We start from the raw sequence: 7,621 nt of genomic DNA, 5'->3' as shown, positions 1-7,621 counted from the left end.
TGAAGTGGATGGATTGCGGTGTGCTAAAAAAGTGGCATGGCTTTAAACTTGGTTAATGGGAACATTTATTTGTCTTTTTAGAGACTTTATCAGAATATATCCATTCACAAGTTCAGTTAGAGCCTGTGTTTGGTACTGAGATATCAGAAACTACAGAGGAGGTCTCATTCTTTCCGCCATAGTCTCCATCCAATTTAAAGTGCCCCTAAAGAAAATCCAAGCCCAAGCATTTCCATGGCTGAACAGGAGCCTAGAGGGCACATTCTAAAGGCCCCTACATCTGTGAACTTTCTTTGTGTTTGAGATAGGGTCTCAATGTGTATCCCAGGCTGCCCTGGAAGTTATTATATAATCCAGGCAGGCCTTAAAGTTATGATTTTTCTGCCTCAGCCTCCTGAGTGCTAGAACTATAGGCAGATGCCACACCTGGCTTCTGGGGACTTTTCAGTAACTGTTAATGAAATGTCAAGTATAATGTAGGCACACCATAGATGATGGACTTGTTCTAAAAGTGTCAAAGCTGCCAGTCTGGCATCGTGATTCACTAAGATTTCAGTGAGGTGCCATTTATGTTTACTCTATTAGTACCTTAGAGAACATATGTCTTATCTTGGAAATTTAGCAATGATGGGCACTTTAATCATTTGCTAAAGGTTCTCATGTGTCAAGTCTCCTAGGAGAGAATTCTTCTGCATCCTTACACTCATATTTGGGACTTCGGCAGGTAGACAGCAGGCAGCTAACCCATGTGTACTGTCGTTTGTAAATGTACTAGAGCAGATGGATGTCTGAGGTGACTTCAAGGTGCACCCTAAAGAAGCAGCTTTCTGGGGGAAAAGCTTTGTTCCTGACCACAACTGACTCTATTACCTGACAGTTGTTATTTTCTGCCCAGACGTTCTCCTCTAATGGCACAAGGGAAATCCTGAAAACTTTAAGGGTCTAAACCACCTACTTCTAAGACAGGCTTGCTGACACAAATCCAGTCTCTTCCCAACTGTTAAACCTCTCTCTTCCTCATGCCATTTCTGAGCTATGTGAATATATTATATTAGTTATATTAGAATATAATATATATATTATGTTACATATGTAAACATAGTTCTGATTTTCCCTGGCCCCGGGGATAAAGAACTCACGCAGGCAGACTGCCAGTGTGTGCCTTCCTGAAAAGGCTAGTCTTTTCACACACACACACACACACACACACACACACACACACACACACAGTACCTTACACGCAGCAAATGGAATTGTTTAAAGTAAAGGCACATAAGGATCTCTTCAGAGCTCAGTCCTGACCTTCCCTGAGCAGAAGGCACATTGGCTAGCAGCAGCTTCCCTCCCGCTAGTGGTCAGCTCTCTGCCAGTTTAGCACTTGTGTTGAAGATTAGCCACACGTGAGTCTAGTTAAAGTGTCTCTAGTGCATGATGTTCCCAGGCTATTTATCCCAAGTCTTGAGCACCCAACTCAGTTGTTGTTTGTTTTTAGATGAATCAACTCTGTCAGCTGTGGAGCTTTCGGTGCAGGGCTTAGGACAGAAGAAGGAGGAATGGGCATCTCCTGGCTCTAAAGATAAAGGCCTGGCCGTGGAGGGCGGGGCCTGGCCATGGAGGGCGGACCCGGGCCGTGGTGGGCTGGGCCTGGCCGTGGAGGGCGGGGCCTGACCGTGGAGGGCGGACCCGGGCAGTGGAGGGCGGGGCCTGACCGTGGAGGGCGGACCCGGGCCGTGGTGGGCTGGGCCTGGCCTGGAGGGCGGGGCCTGGCCGTGGAGGGCGGACCTGGGCCGTGGTGGGCTGGGCCTGGCCGTGGAGGGCGGGGCCTGACCGTGGAGGGCGGACCCGGTCAGTGGAGGGCGGGGCCTTGCCGTGGAGGCGGGCGCGCGACAGCAACACACCCTCATTTCCCTCATTTCCTCGCGCGCGCCGGAAGTGGCGGTGCTCCGCGGCGGCGCGCCGGGCCGGCCAGCGCAGGGCGCTGGCCCGGTGTGCAGTTCCCCAGAGGCGGCAGCGTTGAGCGGCGGGCGCGGTGAGTACCGCCGTCTCCTGCCGCGCCTCTGGGCGGCGGCAGGTCCCCTCGGACCAGCTCTCCGGGACGCAGCTGGGCGCGGCGTTTCATAGAAGCGCCGTCCGGAGTCTGGTTCTGTTTTGGAGACCGCTGCTGCCAGAGACCGCTGGTTTGCGTGTCAGTTTTTTTTTTGTTTTTGTTTTTTTTTTTAAAACCTACTCGTCATCATCTCTGCTGAGTGGCTAAACTTTTTACTGTGGGGTTAAACGCGCCCTCTGGCAGCAGCCCTCCTACCTCTGAACAAAACGCCCCCCTTTTAGAAGATGCTTTTGGAGTAGGAATTGGTGATCCCCGTTACCTGGAAAAACGGAGAACTGTCAGAATGGCCAGATATAGTTTAGAAAATTCCTGCATTTCTGAGCAAGTGGATAAGTAATTTGTCAAACACCACAGCGGTGCTTGTGTTTGTGATGATGACATTGGCAGCATGACAATTTGGTTACAAATCTAAAGCTTTTCTTAAGTCCTTGTTAAATCTGAAGGAGTGCTTTAGCTTGCTTTTGAAATGTTCGTGCAGTGTCCTGACGGTTCAGGTCATTGACGATTCAGGCCCCTGGGCCTTTAATTCTTTGGGGATTAATGCTCTTAAAGGTGTATTTAAAAAGCACCTTTGCTTTCCAAAGTAATAAAAAGTGTTTTATGGCATAATGTTCAGGAATATTTGCTACTATTTTTTTTTAATTATGTGACAAAAAGAATACAAAAAAAGATGTTGGATTTTCAGTATATGAGGCTTAGAAGAGTTGATATTAAACAACCAGCTTTAGTTTCAGATAATTAAGAAAGTATCGTTTATCCTTCTAAACTTCTTTTGTAGAGGTATAAAATATATACGAAGTCAACAAATGCATAAAAATTAACCGTCAGTGAACCTTTACATGCTTATTACCTTGTCTGCTGCTTACACACATCAGCTTTAATTGTAGAGCATTCCCATAGTGCTCTGCTTCTTCCAAATAGGTCGTACCCCTGCTTCCCCATTAGTATTCTGACTTCTCTCATCAGCCATTAGTTTGGACTACTTTAAGCTTCATGTTAATGGAGTCAGTATATAGTATCCTCAGAATATTGCTATGGATGTCACCCTTGATGTTTTTTGATAATGATCTCATTCATATCATGGTACGGTATTGATAATTCTTTCTTACTGTGTGATGTGCCATTCTGTGATGTGAGTGTTCTTCTGTTCTTGAGCATGTGTGCTTCCAGATTTGTGTATTATTTGTTTTAGATTTTAGGAATGTTGTAACATTCTTGTGAATGTCTTAGTATGTGAATACATTTCTGTCAGATGTGGAATGACTGAGACATACAATAGGGAAAAAATTACATCTTAATTAAAGTGGACTCTTTCTTTTTTAAAAGGTTATCTTAACTAATACAGTAGTGAAGGTTGGTTTTTAAAGTGTGTCTATTATAAGTTAAGACATGGTGGTGTACACCTTTCATTACAGCACTCAGGAGGCAGAGGAAAGTGTATCTCTGTGAGTTCCAGGCCAGCCAAGAATATACGCCAAGAGAGACCCTATCTCAAATAAACATGTATATATTCATTAAGTTACTATTTCCACTTTGTATTTGCACATGTGACAATCTTCAGGAAGACATTACATTTAACTATCTTTTACCCAGAAGTCAGTTAGTGCAGGCCATGATATGATTGTACTGTTTGATAACAGTTAGGTAACAACCGTTTTGCTCAAGTTAGTGGTTGTTAGGGGAAGTGTGGTAGCTGTTAGGGGAAATGAAGCACCAAAGGATAGCACTAAAGATGGATTGGAAAAATCATGAAATCTCAAGACATAGTTACTGTCACTCCACAAGTACTAAGTGTAAGTGTAAAATTGAATTATAAGGTTAGTTTCAGATGTGGATTTTTATATTAGTATTGTTATTTAAATAACAGAACAATAATCACTAAATATCTGTAGGAAGCCAGCATGTTATTTGCACAAATACAAAAAGAAGTTGAGTTTTAAGCTTTAGTACCCTCAAGTTTGGAAAGGTGCTTTGTCTACTGAACACACACACACTCACAGTCAATCACTCAGTTTTGGAATATTGAAACACAGAAAGTAACAAAGAATACCTAAGACATAGGTCTGTAACAGCCAATACACACATACACACATACAGAGAAAGACAGAGACAGAGAAGCTTTATAATCTTCTAAAGATAATGTTTTATTTATTTATAGAGGAATAGAAATCAGTTTTTTAGACATTGTGTGACAGCAGTGTAGTGTTCTAAAGTGTCCATGGGAGCAAGGTATGATCATGCGTGTGTGCAATCCCAACACTCTGTTGATGACTGAATTGGCAATTGTGAATTCTAGGCCAGCCTTGGATACATTAGGAGATTCTGTCCCCAAAAATAAACCAAACAACAAAAAAATGCCCATAGTACTATTTTGAATTTGCAACCTTATCTCTAACCCAAAGCATTTGACCCACATCCAATAGAGTATACAGAATATACTGTATCAAAATGAAAAATTTAGAAAAAATACGGAGTTCAAAGAAAGCAGTAAAACTTGTTTCTTAGTTCCAAGTTGTAGACAAATTTAACTAAGAAATTTAATGTAATGCTAAGGATTTTTTTAAAGTCTTTTTTGTTTGTTTTGGGGGGAGGTGCTTTTGTTTTTGTTTGGTTTTCTAGGCAGGGTTTCTTTTTTTTGTTTGTTTTTTTTCGAGACAGGGTTTCTCTGTATAGCTCTGGCTGCCCTGGAACTCACTCTGTAGACCAGGCTGGCCTTGAACTCAGAAATCCGCCTGCATCTGCCTCCCAAGCACTGGGACTAAAAGTGTGCGCTACCACCACCCATCAGGCAGGGTTTCTTTATGTAACCCTGACCGCCTTGGAACTTGAGACTAGGCTGGCCTCAAACTCATGAGATCTACCTGTCTCTACCTTCTTGAATGTTAAGGTTAAAGGTGTGTGCCATCATGCCCAGCCTGAATTTTTAAGTCTTTAATAAACTTTAATGTGTCAGTCAGCTTTCTAGTATTGGGAAATACTAAAATAAAAGGGGAAGGGTTATTTTTTTTTCTTGAGTTTCAGCTTGTGTTCACTTGGCTCTGTTGCTTTGGTTCTGTGGCAGTATAGTCAGCATAGTGGATTACCTTAGGTCCAAAAAACAAAGAGAGTGAGGAAGGACCCAACCCCAAGAGCTCACCCCCAATCACCTAGCTTCCTTCTGCTGTTCCATAAGTAGTGCTAATGGTTTGGCTACCTCCCAGTAGCACCATAGACTTGAAGCCACGGCTTCACACATTTGGAGGGACATTCCAGATCTAAGAGCAGTTGGGAAGTAGAAAGTAGGTAAAGGCATATTGGAAGCTTATCCTGGGCAAGGGACAAGTTGCATAGACTAATTACATTTAAGGGAATTTAGGCAGCAGTTCTGTTTCAAGGTTTTGTCTGTTAGTGAAATACTGTGTTCAGGGTTGAGTATATGAAAGCCAGCCATGCCAACATGTTTAATTGTGGCAAAAGATTTTCGAAGGATACACAAAATTTAGGAGTGGGGGTGAGCAAGGTGGGAGAGACTTTTCACTGTATACCCTTAATTCACATTTAGCTTTTTTTATCCTATGCACTTACTTCATGATATTTTAGAATAACAACCCTTTCTTTTTAGAGCTGGGGCAGTAATGTACAACTGTAGGAGGCTGAGGCAAGATGATCAGGAGTTCAGGCCCAGTTGGAGCAACATAGAGAGAGACTGAGTCTCAGGAGAACTTAGATATCTATGGAAAATAAGTTTCAGAACAGGAGTAGCAATAGCTGGCTGGCTATCTAGACTACTGTGACCTGTGGCCCAAGTGGGAGGGTTATATTTCTAAATACTGTGAGAAAGTAATACATTATGATGTGAAGATTATATGAAGTTCAGATCTTAGTGTCTCTTGAAACTCAACTCTGAAATTTCTGTATAGTCTGTGGCTATTTTTATATGTGTCACAGAATTGACTGCCTGTGACACTCTTTGACCTAAAATGTTTGCTTACCTCTGGTTTAGAGGCCAGATAAAGACCTATCTACATAAAGGCATTTTGTGTATGAGGAAGCTGACATTTCAAAGGATTGTAAAAAGAGTAATGAAACTTGCTTATATGTTCTTGAGAAATAAGGTGTGAATCTTGTATTAGGATTATCTCCAGTAGAGAAACTAAAACTGAAAAGTCATGTAGGAAAAACTTGATAGAAAAAAATTACAAAGCAGAAAATAATTCCTGATGGTTACTGAGCACTTAATGCTTGTCAGGGGTTCCTTGGCTGTTGTGTAGTCCTCCAAGGAAAAGAAAGTTCTATAGTCATCCCCACGTAGATGAGGAAGCTCGCAGAGATGGAGGAACTTGCCGTGTAGAGCAGCTATCCAGCTCTGAAGCTATTTATATAGACAAGAAGAACTGGAAAAAAATTGGCAAAATATTAATGCCTTTCTCTAGGTATTAACTTTGTTGAAAGAAGGATCTGTTTCATTTAAATACTCTACTGAATAAATGTCTGTAGTTTGTTTCAGCCTTCCTATCCTTTGGTTTTCAATAAATTGCTTCTATTTCATTTTTTAAATTATTTTAAAAGTATGGTATTTTGCCTGCATGTATGTCTATGTACCATGGAGGCCAGAAAAGAGCATTCGATCCCCTGGAACTGGAGTCACAGACAATTGGGAGCTGCTCTATGGGAGCTAGGAGTTGAGCACAAGTCCTCTGGACGAGCAGCAAGTCCTCTTAACCACTAAGCCCTAAAGTATTTCATCTCTCTAGCCCTAAATTGGTTTTTATTTTTATTCTCCTATTACATAAACATCTGATGCATGTGACATTATATACTAATATTGAGAATTGTATAGAAAAAGAATGTTAAAAGTGGAATTACAGATTACTGAAAGAGTGTATGCATGTTTTGTTAAATCTGTTCCACAAAAAGGAATGCATGCACACATACATATCTAGTTTGTCCTTAATTAAAGGAATCCTAATGTCTTGGAAGAAAAAATGGCTATCCAGGGGCTATTAAAACTGCATCCTGTTCTAGCAGGGGACTTGAGTTTGGTTTCAGCACCACGCTGGGCAGTTCATATCTGCTTGGAATTCCAGTTCTACAGAGCCTGACACCTGTTACCTTAGGGATACCTACACTAACACATACACATACACACAATTAAAAGTAATAAAAATTTTAAAAATGGCTGTCTAGGCAAACTGCCTTATTTTGTGAAAGAAGTCCAGAGAGGTCAAATATTATGGCCAAGATTACATAATAACTGTTATGTAGCTGACTTGGTTCTCAAACTCGTTTTTCTACCACAGGCTGGCCCATTTTGTGCCATTGTTTGGCCAACATTCAACTGTGAGTATAGTTTTCTCCAGAAACACCTTATCAAAAGGATTCCTTTGCTGTTATTCTTGGTATGCAGCATAGTACTTGACACACAGCAGGTACTCAAGTATTTATTGCTGCGGTCCAGGATTTCTCACAGGGTTCCTTGTTCCGCGGGACGAGGAGTTCTGGCCAGGTGGGCACGGGATTCGGCTTTTGACAAAC

At 41.9% G+C, this 7,621-nt stretch overlaps 1 protein-coding gene across 2 annotated transcripts in view; it reads left to right on the top strand.

Annotated features, from left to right (window-relative positions):
* The first annotated feature begins 1,917 nt into the window (after positions 1 to 1,917).
* The window catches only part of Csgalnact2 (chondroitin sulfate N-acetylgalactosaminyltransferase 2), a 40,184-nt gene continuing 34,480 nt past the window's right edge, over positions 1,918 to 7,621 (top strand). For both annotated transcript variants that reach the window (XM_031383105.1, XM_031383104.1), the window contains exon 1: positions 1,918 to 2,029. The gene's annotated coding sequence lies outside the window, so the exon portion shown is untranslated. The remainder of the gene's footprint in view (positions 2,030 to 7,621) is intronic.

The sequence above is a fragment of the Mastomys coucha genome, unplaced genomic scaffold (assembly GCF_008632895.1).
Source record: "Mastomys coucha isolate ucsf_1 unplaced genomic scaffold, UCSF_Mcou_1 pScaffold20, whole genome shotgun sequence".
In the NCBI taxonomy this organism is placed as follows: domain Eukaryota; kingdom Metazoa; phylum Chordata; class Mammalia; order Rodentia; family Muridae; genus Mastomys; species Mastomys coucha.
Note: the sequence above shows the minus strand (reverse complement) of the source record. Positions and strands in the feature narration are given on the sequence as shown.